Source organism: Pseudophryne corroboree, unplaced genomic scaffold (assembly GCF_028390025.1).
Source record: "Pseudophryne corroboree isolate aPseCor3 unplaced genomic scaffold, aPseCor3.hap2 scaffold_1795, whole genome shotgun sequence".
Lineage (NCBI taxonomy): Eukaryota > Metazoa > Chordata > Amphibia > Anura > Myobatrachidae > Pseudophryne > Pseudophryne corroboree.
In genome coordinates this window covers 60,047-76,320 of record NW_026968433.1, presented here as the reverse complement: position 1 = coordinate 76,320, position 16,274 = coordinate 60,047, and the positions used below count along the sequence as shown (strand labels likewise).

General features: G+C 47.6%; 4 non-coding genes across 4 annotated transcripts; all 4 read left to right on the top strand.

Moving 5' to 3' along the window:
- The first annotated feature begins 4,273 nt into the window (after nucleotides 1-4,273).
- On the top strand, nucleotides 4,274-4,437 carry LOC135002859 (U1 spliceosomal RNA). Its single transcript, XR_010204007.1, has one exon. It is a non-coding gene; the product is annotated as a U1 spliceosomal RNA (small nuclear RNA).
- A 152-nt stretch (nucleotides 4,438-4,589) lies between these two features.
- Nucleotides 4,590-4,752, top strand: LOC135002863 (U1 spliceosomal RNA). Its single transcript, XR_010204011.1, has one exon. It is a non-coding gene; the product is annotated as a U1 spliceosomal RNA (small nuclear RNA).
- Nucleotides 4,753-5,425: 673 nt separating this feature from the next.
- Nucleotides 5,426-5,589, top strand: LOC135002862 (U1 spliceosomal RNA). The gene has a single exon (XR_010204010.1). It is a non-coding gene; the product is annotated as a U1 spliceosomal RNA (small nuclear RNA).
- Nucleotides 5,590-5,741: 152 nt separating this feature from the next.
- Nucleotides 5,742-5,904, top strand: LOC135002864 (U1 spliceosomal RNA). The gene has a single exon (XR_010204012.1). It is a non-coding gene; the product is annotated as a U1 spliceosomal RNA (small nuclear RNA).
- Nucleotides 5,905-16,274: the final 10,370 nt, after the last annotated feature.

The window sequence follows — 16,274 nt, the reverse complement described above, 5'->3', positions numbered from 1 at the left end:
CCATTTTTGTCCATTTTCTAGTGTTTGAGAGTAAATCGTTGATGGTCATTTGCTCACATAGATAACCGGATTTCTTTTCCAACCAGCCAGTGTTGGAGATATGGTCTGCCAGATTACATAATGCATACCAGAGCCATAACTAGACTTTTTGGTGCCCTGTGACAGATAATTATATGCCCCCCCCCCTCCCCATTTTTGCAATATGGACAAAAGGCGCATGCCTTGTGGGGAAGGGGCATAACAAGATTGGTCTCAGAGAAAGCACATGAGATATGAAGATATATCTAGTATACTTGACACTCAATGGTTTGTGGTATTGCCGGGGTGCCTTCCTTAAATGCATATACAGTCACACATGGCGTGTTTGTGCAAATGGCATATCAGCAGTCAGCACTAACTGGTGACATGCCATTTGTACAAGTAAGCCATGTGTGACTAATATATAAACATACTTTATTAAATAACACCTCAAACTATCATACCCAGGATTCAAACCTATAACCTGTTGAATTCTAATCAAATACCCTACCCATTGAGCTACTTGATCCTGCATCTATTCTAACCTCCAAAAACAGATTCAGTTGCATTTTCCAGCGTGTTTTGTTTGCACCTTTGCAAATGTCTTACATCGACAAACTTATTTAGTACTATTTTGCAAATAGGGTTACATTGTCGCAACATTGTGTTCCCTAATTGCTTGATTTTTTTAAATGCAACAATTGATAAAGACACCTGATAATTGCTCTGTGGAGTCTTATTTTGTGTCTACTTCTTATCTACATTTAATTCCCTACCTCTAATCAAGGCATTTTTAAATGCTGGGGGCTGCCAGGACGTGAGGCCTACCTAGACTTTAGATCTGAATTTGAATGTACTTGTGAACTAACTTAATTTCCTACTTCTAAATTCATTCCTAAATTCACTACTTACATTAATCCTGTAGTTGGGCATTTTGAGCCTTCAATTGTGGGCATTGTTTTGTGTCCAGACCAGCAGCTGGTGGTGTGCATTTGCTGGAAAGGCATCGAAGACCTCCGATATGCTGCATCTCCTGATGTGTGTCTCCCTCAAGTGGCTGTCAGCAAATGCATGCTAGACACCCCATTCCAAGCTGATTGTGACATCACGGAACATGCATCATAGAACAGGCATGCTAGAATATGGGTCTTCAACCTGAGACCCTCCAGCTGCTGTGGAACTACATATACCAGCATGCCCTGCCTCAGTTTTAGCATACCTTAATAGCAAAACTGTGGCAGGGCATGCTGGGATGTGTAGTTTCACAGCAGCTGGAGGGCCACAGGATGAAGACCAATGTGCTAGAGCCAAGCCGCAGGTACATTGAATGCTAGCAAGCTGAATGTTTAAATCATTTTTGTTCCGCAGCATTCCAATGCGGAAGATTCCATGGAACCAGAGATTATTCCATTGAGAAGGACATGCTGCCTGGATGACTGCACTGTGCAAATTAAATCACGGAGCCAGTTGGCTTGTGGGTGGCTCTGGTGACTGGGTGGTTGGGTGGGCGGTGTGTCGGAGGTGGAGCACATGCAAATGAATGTGTATCATCCAGCTAGTGAGAGTGAAAACTCATGCAGGAGTGTGCCTGCTTGTCAGTGGGTTATGCACCTTGCCAGGCGTCAAATCTACATGGAGCAGCTGGAGGGGACAAGAGCAGGTTTGCAAAATATAGATAGAAGAGCATATATGCTGGCGCATTCTCCATGATTGTGTCAGCTTATGTTTTGGTGCACTGCACTTTCCTTCACTAAGTTTTAGCCATTTTGGTTAAACGCAAGTGTAGTTGCTTCTCGCCCTTTTGGCTGTGATCTTGTATCGTGGTTGAAGAGTCTGCTGGAGGGATTGTTTTCTTCATTGGCGAGAGACTGAAGATATTCCAGGATGGAAGGCTTGGGAACACTATCCGTTTTTCAGTTGTGGAAGAGTTGAAAGACCGGATTGGACTACATTCTATAGTAAAGGATATCTTTGTATTTATTAATCCTCCCTTTATATGTGTCTGTCTTTCAATAAAGCTTCGGGCTTGTGATTCCCTCACCCTCTTACACTCCACACCCATAGCCTTATTAACTGTTGTATTATTGTATTGTTTAAATGTATAGTGCAGTTCATGATTTATAGTGTAGGCTGGCCTGTGCTGTAGTTCTTGAACTGTACTATACCGACAGCATTTGTATTGTGTTTTGGCTGTGCTGCAACACGGTACTTATGTGTGTAATGTTTATGTATGTTTTTTTGCTTCTTTATGTCAATAAAGACTGCTTTTTCAATCCAATATCTGAAAACAATCAATGTTTATCTTTGATGGCAATAGAAGTGGTATGATATTTGCTGCTTTTGAAAGGCAATATCTGATATGTCCCCTATCTGGGAACCATATATTAAATGGCTTTTCAGAAAAGGGAGAAGGGAGAAGAGCTTTCAGTACTTGTAGGACCGATGCTCATTTCCTATTCTAGCCTCCAAAAACAGATTCAGTTGCATTTTTCAGCGTGTTTTGGATGCGCCTTTGCAAATGTCTTACATCGACAAACTTATTTAGTACTATTTTGCAAATAGGGTTACATTGTTGCAACATTGTGTTCCCTAATTGCTTGATTTTTTAAATGCAACAATTGATAAAGACACCTGATAACTGCTCTGTGGAGTCTTATTTTGTGTCTACTTTTTATCTACATTCAATTCTCTACCTCTAATCAAGGCATTTTTAAGTGCTGGGGGCTGCCAGGACGTGAGGCCTACCTAGACTTTAGATCTGAATTTGAATGTACTTGTGAACTAACTTAATTTCCTACTTCTAAATTCATTCCTAAATTCACTACTTACATGAATCCTGTAGTTGGGCATTTTGGGACTTCGATTGTGGGCATTGTTTTGTGTCCAGACCAGCAGCAGGTGGTGTGCATTTGCTGGAAAGGCATCGAAGACCTCCGATATGCTGCATCTCCTGATGTGTGTCTCCCTCAAGTGGCTGTCAGCAAATGCCTGCTCGACACCCCATTCCAAGCTGATTGTGACATCACGGTACATGCATCATAGAACAGGCATGCTAGAACATGGGTCTTCAACCTGCGACCCTCCAGCTGCTGTGGAACTTCACATCCCAGCATGCCCTGCCTCAGTTTTAGCATACCTTAATAGCAAAAATGTGGCAGGGCATGCTGGGATGTGTAGTTTCACAGCAGCTGGAGGGCCACAGGATGAAGACCAATGTGCTAAAGCCAAGCCGCAGGTACATTGAATGCTAGCAAGCTGAATATTTAAATCCTTTTTATTCCGCAGCATTCCAATGTGGAAGATTCCATGGAACCAGAGATCCTTCCATTGAGAAGGACATGCTGCCTGGATGACTACACTGTGCAAATTAAATCACGGAGCCAGTTGGCTTGTGGGTGGCTCTGGTCACTGGGTGGTTGGGTGGGTGGTGTGTCGGAGGTGGAGCACATGCAAATGATTGTGTATCATCCAGCTAGTGAGAGAGAAAACTCATGCAGGAGTGTGCCTGCTTGTCAGTGGGTTATGCACCTTTCCAGACGTCAAATCTACATGGAGCAGCTGGAGAGGACAAGAGCAGGTTTGCAAAATATAGACAGAAGAGCTCTCCAGCCTAGTTTGCTGTCTGTTTCCACTTCTCTTTTCTTGAGCCGCTCCCTTCTATGCCCTTGCGCACTATCCTGACTTCTCCCATCTGCTTACTTTGTGCCTTCCAACGCACAATGCGAACTACAGGTAGTGCTGCAGGGCCCACACCCTTTTACTTGCCATACAGAGCAGCTCTGGAGCTGTTACAGTGCCCAGCTTCTGCAAGAAATCAGCTTGAATGCTTCAGGGGCTGGGGCATAGCCAACATGAGCCCCACACCGAAGGAGGGTGGAGGTGTTTAATGCGAACTAGGGGTCATCCAAGCGCCGCAAAAGGCCGCCATGCCCTGCACGCCCCTTTTCTCTTTTCATATGCAGACGAGGGTTGAAGCCAACTTTGACCCACTGCTTGGATGACATCACCATATGCAAATCCATCTGCTGCAGGCCTTCCCCCAGGAATGCTTGCACTAGTTGTTGCATTTGGTTTGTTGTTTGGGGGTGCTTCAGTATTAGGCAGCCTTCTGCCCTCCCATGTTCATCTGAAAATATGTGTTCTCCCTGCAGTTGTTGTCCCCAGATGAGAGTTCCCTTGTGCTGCCTCAGTTGAATCTTCTTTACTTGACAGAGATGTGCCTGAGCAGCGGCCCTCCCCAGCCCTATCCCAAATCATACTTATTTTGCATAGGAGATACCATGGTCATGAAGATTGTTCTCCCAGGGTGAGGTTCATTCATTGCATTCTGGGTATGCTGACCCCTGTGATTTCCCCAAATGTGGGAAACTTGACTGCATTATTTGTGGTAGTGGGGGACTGTGTTTGTGCTTTCCTCTGGTCAGCTCTGGTAAAAGTCAGATTTCTTTGTCTCAGATCTTCCTCTAGCCTTGTTCTTCTTTCGAGAGTTCCCTTGTGCTGCCTCAGTTGGATCTCCTTTACTTGACAGGGGGGTGCCCAAGCAGCGACCCTCCCCAGCTCTAGCCCAACTCCTACTTACCTGCCAGGTGAGATACTATGATCATGAAGGTGCTTCTCCCAGGGCAAGGCTCACCCATTGCACTCTGGGTGTGCTGCCCCTGTGATTTACCCAAATGTGGGAAACTTGACTGCATAATTTGTGTTTCCACTGGTCGGCTTTCATATAATTCAGATCTCTTTGTCTCAGGTCTCTCTCCAGCCTAGTTTGCAGTCTGTTTCCACTTCTTTTTTTTTGAGCCCCTCCCTTCTATACCCTTGTGCACTATCCTGACTTCTCCTCCTGTCTGCTTACTTTGTGCCTTCCAATGCACAATGCAAACTACAGGTAGTGCTGCAGGGCCCACAAACTTTTACTTGCATTACAGAGCAGCTCTGGAGCTGTTACAGTGCCAAGCTGCTGCAAGAAATCAGCTTGAATGCTTCAGGGGCTGGGGCATTGCCAACATGAGCCCCACACGAAGGAGGGTGGGGGTATTTAATGCGAACTAAGGGTCATCCAAGCACCGCAAAAGGCCGCCATTCCCTGCATACCCCTTTTCTCTTTTCATATGCAGATGAGGGTTCCAGCCAACTTTTGCCCACTGCTTGGATGACATCACTGTATGCAAATCCGTCTTCTGCAGACCTTCCCCCAGGAATGCTTGTACTAGTTGTTGCATTTGGTTTGTTGTCTGGGGGTGCTTCAGTATTAGGCAGCCTTCTGCCCTCCCATGTTCATCTGAAAATATGTGTTCTCCCTGCAGTTGTTGTCCCCAGATGAGAGTTCCCTTGTGCTGCCTCAGTTGAATCTCCTTTACTTGACAGAGATGTGCCTGAGCAGCGGCCCTCCCCAGCCCTATCCCAAATCATACTTATTTTGCATAGGAGATATCATGGTAATGAAGACTGTTATCCCAGGGTGAGGTTCATTCATTGCATTCTGGGTATGCTGACCCCTGTGATTTCCCCAAATGTGGGAAACTCGACTTCATTATTTGTGGTAGTGGGGGACTGTGTTTGTGCTTTCCTCTGGTCAGCTCTGGTAAAAGTCAGATTTCTTTGTCTCAGATCTTCCTCTAGCCTTGTTCTTCTTTCGAGAGTTCCCTTGTGCTGACTCAGTTGGATCTCCTTCACTTGACAGGGAAGTGCCCGAGCAGCGACCCTACCCAGCTCTAGCCCAACTCCTACTTACCTGCCAGGTGAGATACTATGATCATGAAGGTGCTTCTCCCAGGGCAAGGCTCACCCATTGCACTCTGGGTGTGCTGCTCTTGCGATTTCCCCAAATGTAAGAAACTTGACTGCATAATTTGTGTTTCCCCTGGTCGGCTCTCGTATAATTCAGATCTCTTTGTCTCAGGTCTCTCTCCAGCCTAGTTTGCTGTCTGTTTCCACTTCTCTTTTCTTGAGCCGCTCCCTTCTATGCCCTTGCGCACTATTATGACCTCTCCTGTCTGCTTACTTTGTGCCTTCCAACGTCAATGCAAACTACAGGTAGTGCTGCAGGGCCCTCACCCTTTTACATGCTTTACAGAGCAGCTCTGGAGCTGTTACAGTGCCCAGCTTCTGCAAGAAATCAGCTTGAATGCTTCAGGGGCTGGGGCATAGCCAACATGAGCCCCACACCGAAGGAGGGTGGAGGTGTTTAATGTGAATTAGGGGTCATCCAAGCGCCGCAAAAGGCCGCCATGCCCTGCACATCCCTTTTTTCTTTTCATATGCAGACGAGGGTTGAAGCCAACTTTGACCCACTGCTTGGATGACATCACCATATGCAAATCCATCTGCTGCAGGCCTTCCCCCAGGAATGCTTGCACTAGTTGTTGCATTTGGTTTGTTGTTTGGGGGTGCTTCAGTATTAGGCAGCCTTCTGCCCTCCCATGTTCATCTGAAAATATGTGTTCTCCCTCTTATACGACACCTGCAGCGCATTCATCATAAGTCAGTGACAAGTTCAAAAACTTTGGATGACAGCGGAAGCAGTCCACTGACCACTAAATCCCTTCCTCTTGTAACCAAGCTCCTGCAAACCACACCACCAACTCCCTCAGTGTCAATTTCCTCCTTAGACAGGAGAGCCAATAGTCCTGCAGGCCATGTCACTGGCAAGTCTGACGAGTCCTCTCCTGCCTGGGATTCCTCCGATGCATCCTTGAGTGTAACGCCTACTGCTGCTGGCGCTGCTGTTGTTGCTGCTGGGAGTCGATCGTCATCCCAGAGGGGAAGTCGGAAGACCACTTGTACTACTTCCAGTAAGCAATTGACTGTCCAACAGTCCTTTGCGAGGAAGATGAAATATCACAGCAGTCATCCTGCTGCAAAGCGGATAACTCAGGTCTTGTCAGCCTGGGTGGTGAGAAACGTGGTTCCAGTATCCATCGTTAATTTAGAGGCAACTAGAGACTTGATTGAGGTACTGTGTCCCCGGTACCAAATACCCTCTAGGTTCCATTTCTCTAGGCAGGCGATACCAAAAATGTACACAGACCTCAGAAAAAGAGTCACCAGTGTCCTAAAAAATGCAGTTGTACCCAATGTCCACTTGTCTGTGGTTAAGTGGAGCAGGGCAGACTCAGGACTAAATGACTGTGACAGCCCACTGGGTAGATGTATTGCCCCCCGCAGCAAGAACAGCAGCGGCGGCACCAGTAGCAGCATCTCGCAAATGCCAACTCGTTCCTAGGCAGGCTACGCTTTGTATCACCGCTTTCCATAAGAGGCACACAGCTGACAACCTCTTACGGAAACTGAGGAACATCATCGCAGAATGGCTTACCCCAATTGGACTCTCCTGGGGATTTGTGACATCGGACAACGCCACCAATATTGTGCGTGCATTACATCTGGGCAAATTCCAGCACGTCCCATGTTTTGCACATACATTTAATTTGGTGGTGCAGAATTATTTAAAAAACGACAGGGGCGTGCAAGAGATGCTGTCGGTGGCCCGAAGAATTGCGGGCCACTTTCTGCCTTCAGCCACCGCATGTAGAAGACTGGAGCACCACCAAACATTCCTGAACCTGTCCTGCCATCATCTGAAGCAAGAGGTGGTAACGAGGTGGAATTCAACCCTCTATATGCTTCAGAGGATAGAGGAGCAGCAAAAGGCCATTCAAGCCTATACATCTGCCCACGAAATAGGCAAAGGAGGGGGAATGCACCTGACTCAAGCGCAGTGGAGAATGATTTCAACGTTGTGCAAGGTTCTGCAACCCTTTGAACTTGCCACACGTGAAGTCAGTTCAGACACTGCCAGCCTGAGTCAGGTCATTTCCCTCATCAGGCTTTTGCAAAATAATGCTGGAGACATTGAAGGAGGAGCTAAAACAGAGCGATTCCACTAGGCATGTGGGACTTGTGGATGGAGCCCTTAATTCGCTTAACCAGGATTCAATCTGTTGAAATCAGAGCACTACATTTTGGCCACCGTGCTCGATCCTAGATTTAAAACCTACATTGTATCTCTCTTTCCGGCAGACACAAGTCTGCAGAGGTTCAAAGACCTGCTGGTGAGAAAATTGTCAAGTCAAGCGGAACGTGACCCGTCAACAGCTCCTCCTTCACATTCTCCCGCAACTGGGGGTGCGAGGAAAAGGCTAAGAATTCCGAGCCCACCCGCTGGCGGTGATGCAGGGCAGTCTGGAGTGAGTGCTGACATCTGGTCCGGACTGAAGGACCTGGCAACGATTACTGACATGTCGTCTACTGTCACTGCATATGATTCTGTCACCTTTGAAAGAATGGTGGAGAATTATATGAGTGACTGCATCCAGGTAGGCACGTCAGTATGTATACTGGCAGGAAAAAGAGGCAATTTGGAGGCCCTTGCACAAACTGGCTTTATTCTACCTAAGTTGCCCTGCCTCCAGTGTGTACTCCAAAAGAGTGTTTAGTGCAGCCGCTCACCTTGTCAGCAATCGGCGTACGAGGTTACTTCCAGAAAATGTGGAGAAGATGATGATCATCAAAATGAATTATAATCAATTCCTCCGTGGAGACATTCACCAGCAATTGCCTCCAGAAAGTACACAGGGATCTGAGATGGTGGATTCCAGTGGGGACGAATTAATAATCTGTGAGGAGGGGGATGTACACAGTGAAAGGGGTGAGGAATCGGAGGATGATGAGGTGGACATCTTGCCTCTGTAGAGCCAGTTTGTGCAAGGAGAGATTGATTGATTGATTGATTGATTGATTGATTGATTCTTTTTTGGTGGGGGCACAAACCAACCAGTCATTTCAGTCAGTCGTGTGGCAGACCCTGTCGCTGAAATGATGGGTTCATCAATGTTTTTCTTTTCAATCTAAGCCCCTGCAGTTTTCTGTAAGCATCTGCTTCGCTATGATGATCAACAAGTCACATGGGCAAACACTCAGGGCTGGAGGCGTAGATCTTAGGACCAGCTGCTACAAGCATGGCAGAGGTGTCACTATCACTGGTGACACCCAGAGAGGTGGCGAAGGAGATTGTAATGCAGTGCGCGCAGATAAGCAGCGCAATGGTAAAAAGGAGGCATGGTCTCATAGGTAGGGGCGTGGCCTGAATCACCATTTTGTAGCTCCGGGTATCCCGGGGGTTGGGGGCTGCTCCCGGGGACTAGTGTGTGAGTGGTGCTGGCTCCTGCACAGTGACAGAAACTGGGTGTTGCACGTAATGTCACAGTGAAACACCCATATTCTGTCACTGAAGAAGAGCCGGCACTTTGGTGTCACCCCCCTTGGCGGGTGACACTCGGGTGTGTGCCGCAACCCTGTTGTGATGCCACTGACCCATGGGAAGCTTTACGTGGCTTACCCATGTGTTAGTAGCCCCAAGCATCTTTTGTGTTAGTCCCTGAAGAAAAACTTCAAATATTGTTTACAATTTTGTAATCAATGGGCCTAATTCAGTAAGGATTGCAAATTCTGCTAAGTAACAGAATTTGCAATCCTATGGTTCGCATGCCGGGGCCACCCATCACAGGGCATGGCCACCCAGCATGCTGCCTCCCTTCTTGACCACGCTGAAATTGCAGTCTCAGTGCAGTTCAGCGTGATCATAAAAAATGGGTTAGCCTCCTGTTGGTGCAGACTGTACGTGTGCGCAGGAAGCCGCCACCATTTTTGTGATCGCAGCGGCTGCATGTGATGTCATGCAGCCGCTCTGACCACGCCTCCTGTTTCTCCGTTGCCGACCCCATTTTGTAGCCCTGCCCCAGCACCGCTCCATCTCCGACTTTGAAATGGATTGTTGCTGACCCCCCCCCCCCCCCCCCGCACCGATTGACAGTCAGAGGTGATCGCATTATCTGCGGGGTGCCACAGAAAATGCAGGCGCATGCGTATGCTCTTAGCAATTTTTGCAGTTGGATTGCTTATTGCGATTACAATCCAACCTGAATCAGGCTCTATTACCTATCACAATGCACTGCAGGTAGTACAAAATGGGGTTAATATAGGAGAAAAACCCCCAGAGCTGTGCTCCTTAACTGTCCCTGGTGGCTGCCCAGTAATCAGTGTCCACGCCAGTGCGCACACGGCCCGCCCCCTACAGCCACGCTGGATCTCGGTATAGTGTGGGCACAGAAGCCCCTTACCTCCCTTTCATCAGCGGCCTCGTGATCCCGGAGGGCGGTGTGTGTGTAACTGACCTTAGGAAGAAACCGGAGCCTCCGCTGCAGTGACCCAGCAACCAGGGCACGGGAGTATACTGCGCCGCTGGGAGTGATGGAGCTGCAGTAAATATGTCTATTAGACCTAGCCTGCTGCAGCCCTTGTAGATTCTTATAAAAAAAAGTTCTTCTTTTCTTGTCAAAATTAATAGCTAAGAATAGGCTGCCTGAGGCAGCCCCCTGTTAAGTGGCCTGCTACTGAAGGCACCAACTACAAACTGAGCTCCCTGTTCATGGAAGCGAGGTTATAGAGCAGGGGGCGCTGAGCATCTTGGAAACAGTCAAATCACCCTATCACCCCTGCCTTAGTCACTGACTATCTCCCAGTCACCCCGGCCTCAGTCACCCACTATCTCCCACTCATACATGCTTCAGTTACCCACTATCTCCCAGTCATCCCTGCCTCAGTCACCTACTGACACCAGTGCAGACATTTCTGCTGCGGCCTCTCCACTCTCCAGCGTGAACGTCCTGACGACTGAGGAAATCCGCTTCCCAGTTGAGGACTCCGGGAATGAACACTGCCGATATTGCTGGCAGATGACGTTCTACCCAACTGAGGATTTTTGATACTTCCAGCTTTGCTATGCAATTTCGAGTGCCGCCTTGATGATTTGTGTACACTACCATGGTGGCGTTGTCCGATTGTACTTGAACAGGCCTGTTCTGTACTAGAGGCAGGGCCAGTGTCAATGAATTGAACACTGCCTGCAATTCCAGAATGTTTATCGGGAGGAGAGATTCCTCCCTGGTCCACCGATGGTGAAGGGTCGTCATCACGGCCATGACCTTGGTGAATTTCCGAGGTGCCGTGGCCAAACCAGAAGGCAGGACCTGAAATCCAAAAACTAACCAGGCACAACACTGCTTAGCTTCCAACATCAGATGAGATTGGACATATCCAGTGTGATGCGGCTGTAGATGATTTTTGCTGTTTCTAACTTCTACTTCTAACTACTGGTACATCAATGAATAAGTTTCAAAATAGAATGCATCAAGAGAACGGTGTTGGTAGTATAAAACTACCTACAGCACCTGGTATTCCCAGGTGGTCTCACATCCAAGAACAAACCAGGCCTAAGATCAGGTGATATTGGGCATATACAGTGTGGTGTGGCTGTAGATGAGCTTAGTGGTTTCTGTTAGAGTTCTTCTACTTCTAACTACTCGTACATAAATGAGTAAGCGGACGATTTATTAAACCTGGTGAAATGATAATTTGCATGGTGTTAAAGTACCAGCCAATCAGCTCCTAATTGCCATGTCACAGACTGGGTTTGAAAAATGACAGTTAGGAGCTGACTGGCTGGTACTTTATCACCTTGCACTTTATCAGTTCACCAGGCTTAATAGATCTGCCCCAATGTTTCAAAATGGAATGCATCAAGAGAACATTGTTAGTATTGTAAAAATACACACAGCTCCTGGTGTTTCCTGGTGGTCTCCCATCCAAGTACTAAAACCAGGACCAACACTGCTCAGCTTCCATGATCAGGAGAGATTGGGCAAATCCAGTGTGCTGTGGCTGTAGATGAGCTGGTGGTTTTTATTACAGCTCTTCTACTTCTAACTTCTGGTACATAAAAGAATACATGTAAAAATTAAATGTACCAAGAAAATGGTGTTGGTAGTTTAAAAACACCTAAAGAATCTGATACTACCAAGCAGTCTCCCATCCATGTATTAACAAAGTCCAATACTGCTTTGCTTCAAAAATCAAATGAGCTTGGGCATATCCAGTGTGGTGTGGCTTTAGATAAGCTTTGTGGTTTCTGTTAGAGCTCTTCTACTTCTAACTACTGGTACATTAATGAATATGTATAAGGTTGTAGTTTATCCAATATGCCTTTACTACCTTACCTTTCAACCCCCCTCCCTCCCCTCTTCTCCTTATAGCTTCCTTAGTTCTCTCCTCCTCATGTGTGCGTTATTTGTTTTCTCATACGTCCTAGATGATGCTGGGGTCACATTAAGAACCATGGGGTATAGACGGGATCCGCAGGAGACATGGGCACTTTAAGACTTTCAAAGGGTGTGAACTGTCTCCTCCCTCTATGCCCCTCCTCTAGACTCCAGTTTTAGTATTGTGCGCAGTGATACTGGATGCACTACAGGGGAGCTCTACTGAGTTTCTCTGAAAAGACTTGTTAGTTTTTTTTATTTTCAGGGAGGCTGCTGGCAACAGTCTCCCTGCTTCGTGGGACTTAGGGGAGAGAAGTATGACCAACTTCTAGTGAGTTCAATGGCTCTGCTTCAGGCTGACAGGACACCATTAGCTCCTGAGGGTGCTGATCGCTGGGTACGCCTAGATGCACACTCCCGCAGCCTGCCGTCACCCCCTTACAGAGCCAGAAGACAGGTGAGTAGCAGAAGAACAGAAGACTTCTTCTCCAGTGATGGCATTCTGAGGTACCGAGCAGCGAGCGGAACGCTGCGCGCCATGCTCCCACACAAACACAGGCACTGCAGGGTGCAGGGCACGGGGGGGGGGGGGCACCCTGGGCAGCATAAATTCCTCACAAAAGGCTGGAAAAAGTGGACATTAGTGCCTGGGCACTGTCCTTACCCCGCTAGCGTAATTAATTATTTCTGAGCGGGACAGATACGCGCCATTACAGTAGCGGGGCTTCTTCCTCACCTCACCAGAACATCTTTAGAGCATTACAAGTCTATCACTATATAGTTTATTATTTCCCAGACTGTGTACTTTTGGCGCTGGATTGTGAGCTGAAAAATCCTCTGTGTCCCTCTGACAGATTTACTGACGGTCTGTCCCCCATAAGCCGATGTGTCTGTGGGTACTTGGTACATGTGTGTCAACATGTCGGTGGCTGAATGTTTTTCCCAAGAGGAAACTATATTAGGAATGCAGACATATGATGGTGGCCCTGTTGGCACCACCAATAACTGACTGGGTAAAAGTTTCAGTAATATCAGAGTAAGGATGGATAAATCTGTGTCCCAGACACAGACGTAGAGAATAGATGTGATGTTCATGGCTATGTTTCTTTTCCCTCAGGCCCCGCGGGGTCGCAAAAATGTTATTTTGCCCAGTTACTACACACTGATACTGACACGGATACTGATTCCTATGTCGACCATAATGTTTCCTGATTAGATCCAATATTGGCAAGGAGCATTCATTACATGATTGTGGATATTAAGGACATATTAAAATCACTGAAGACCCTGCTGTTCCTGACAAAGGGGTCTATATGTATGTATATATAGATATATAATGAAAGCTGATGTAACGTTCCTCCATCTCTGTTTGAGAAAGTCTGGGCCAGCTCGACAAGATGGTTTCAAATCCCCAAAAGGATTCTGGTTGTTTATTCATTTCCCGCCGCGGACAGAATAAAGTGGGAGTCACCCCCTGTTCTGCACGGGGCCCTGTCACAAATCCAGCGGATCGTATGCAGGAAGCTACATTATTTCTAGTTATGTAACCAAGGGTACATTACTTATACCTGCCATTACATGTGCATGGGTGAGTAGTAGTATTCAAGAATTGGTCGAATACCTTGTCATCCGATATAGATACCTTGGAGAGATGGGATACTCCTTACGTTGTATCATATCAAGGACACTGCAGCATACTTACGTGAGACTGCAAGGGATATAGGACTCTTGAGTTCACGGGCCAATTTCATGGCAGTCTCGGATAGGAGGGCATTGTGGATTCACCAAGAGAATGCTGATGCTGACTCCAAGAAGAAAGGGAGTCTCTTCCCTATGAAGGTGAAGCGTTGTTTGATCTCGGCAGCTCCCGCAGGTAAGTCAACCTTCTTGCCCTATGTTCCCTCCCAACGGATGAAGACGCATCATTATCTGATGCAGTCATTTCGGCCCAATAGATATGCAAGAAGTTAAGATTCCCCTTTCTTTGCAGGTAGAGGAAGGAGAAGAGGGAAGAGGTCTGTAGCCTCTTCAAGATCGCAGGAGCAGAGATCATCCTCTGCTTCTGCCAAATCCACCGCATGACGCTGGGGCTCTCTTGCAGGAGCCCGCACCAGTGGGGGCACGTCTAAAACTCTTCAGTCAGTTCTGGATTCATTCGGACATGGACTCGTGTGTTTTACAAATAGTGTCCCAAGGGTACAAACTGGGGTTTCAAGACGTCCCCCCTCACCGATTGTTCAAATCGGCTTTAGTCAGCAGGGAGAAGGTTTTTATTCAAGCCTCTTCGTGGTCCCTAAGCCGGACAGCTCAGTCAGACCAATCTGAAATCTGAAATCCCTCAATTTCTACCTAAGGAAATTAAATTTCAAGATGGAATCTCTCAGTGCAGTGATCTCCAGTCCGGAGGAAGGAGATTTCATGGTTTTGGTAGACATAAAGGATGCCTACTTACATGTTCCCATTTAGCCTCTGCCTCAAGCTACCTGAGGTTTGCAATTCAGTATTGTCATTACCAATTTCAGACATTGCCGTTTGGTCTGTCCACGGCTCTGAGGATTTTCACCAGGGTGATCGCAAGCAAGGAGTAACAATTATCCCGTACTTGGATGATCTTTTGATAAAGGCGAAATCCAGGGACCAGTTAGTGCAAAACATTGCACTCTCCCTGACAGTTCTTCAACAACATAGTTGGCTCCTAAACTTGCCAAAATCGCAGTTGGTCCCAATGACGCGGTTGTTGTTTTTGGGAGTGATACTGGACACAGAAGAGGTTTTCTTCCATTGGAAAGGCTCTGGAGATCCAGAGTCTGGTCAAACAAATTCTGAAACCAGCAAGAGTGTTAATCCATCAATGCATTTGGTTGCTGGGTAAAATGGTTGCGGCCTACGAGCCCATTCAGTTTGTCTGGTTCCATGCCAGAGTGTTCCAGTGGGACCTGTTGGACAAGTGGTCCGGATCCCACCTACACACGCACCGGAGGATAATCCTGTCTTCCAAGACCAGAATCTCACTCCATTGGTGGCTGCACAGTTCTCACCTCCTAGAGGGGCGAAGGTTCGGGATCCAGGACTGGATCCTAGGGACCATGGATGCAACCCTCCGAGGCTGGGGAGCAGTCACACAGGGGGAAAACGTCCAAGGAAGATGGTCAAGTCGGGAAAGTTGTCTCCACATAAATGTTCTGGAGTTAAGGGCCATTTAATAACTGTAGACACAGTACGCACTGGGACGGGTGCCCAGCATCCTCTACGGACTAAGAGAAAAGGATTTACCGGTAGGTATTAAAATCCTATTTTCTCTAACGTCCTAGAGGATGCTGGGGACTCCGTAAGGACCATGGGGATAGACGGCTCCGCAGGAGACATGGGCACTTTAAGAAAGACTTTAGTTCTGGGTGTGCACTGGCTCCTCCCTCTATGCCCCTCCTCCATTCCTCAGTTTGATACTGTGCCCAGTGGAGACTGAGTGCTTTTCAGGAGCTCTCCTGAGCTTTCTGACAGAAAGTATTTTGTTAGGTTTTTAATTTTCAGGGAGCACTGCTGGCAACAGACTCCCTGCATCGAGGGACTGAGGGGAGAGAAGCAGCCCTACTCTCCGAGTTGCAAGGTCCTGCTTCTTAAGCTACTGGACACCATTAGCTCCAAAGGGATTAGCTCCAAAGGGATTGGTACGCAGGATCTCACCCTCGCCGTCCGTCCCAGAGCCGCGCCGCCGTCCCCCTCGCAGAGCCGGAAGATAGAAGCCGGGTGAGTATGAGAAGAAAAGAAGACTTCAGAGGCGGCAGAGGACTTCATGATCTTCATTGAGGTAACGCACAGCACTGCAGCTGTGCGCCATTGCTCCCATACACCTCACATACTCCGGTCACTGTAAGGGTGCAGGGCGCAGGGGGGGCGCCCTGGGCTGCAATATAAAGCTCTTTTTGGCAGAAATATAACATATATACAGCTGGGCACTGTATATATGTATGAGCCCCCGCCAATTGTACAGTTTAAGCGGGACAGAAGCCCGCCGCCGAGGGGGCGGGGCTTCTCCCTCAGCACTCACCTGCTCCATTTTTTCTCCACAGCACCGCTGAGAGGAAGCTCCCCGGACTCTCCCCTGCTTATACCACGGTAGACAAGAGGGTTGAAAAGAGAGGGGGGGGGCACATAATTTGG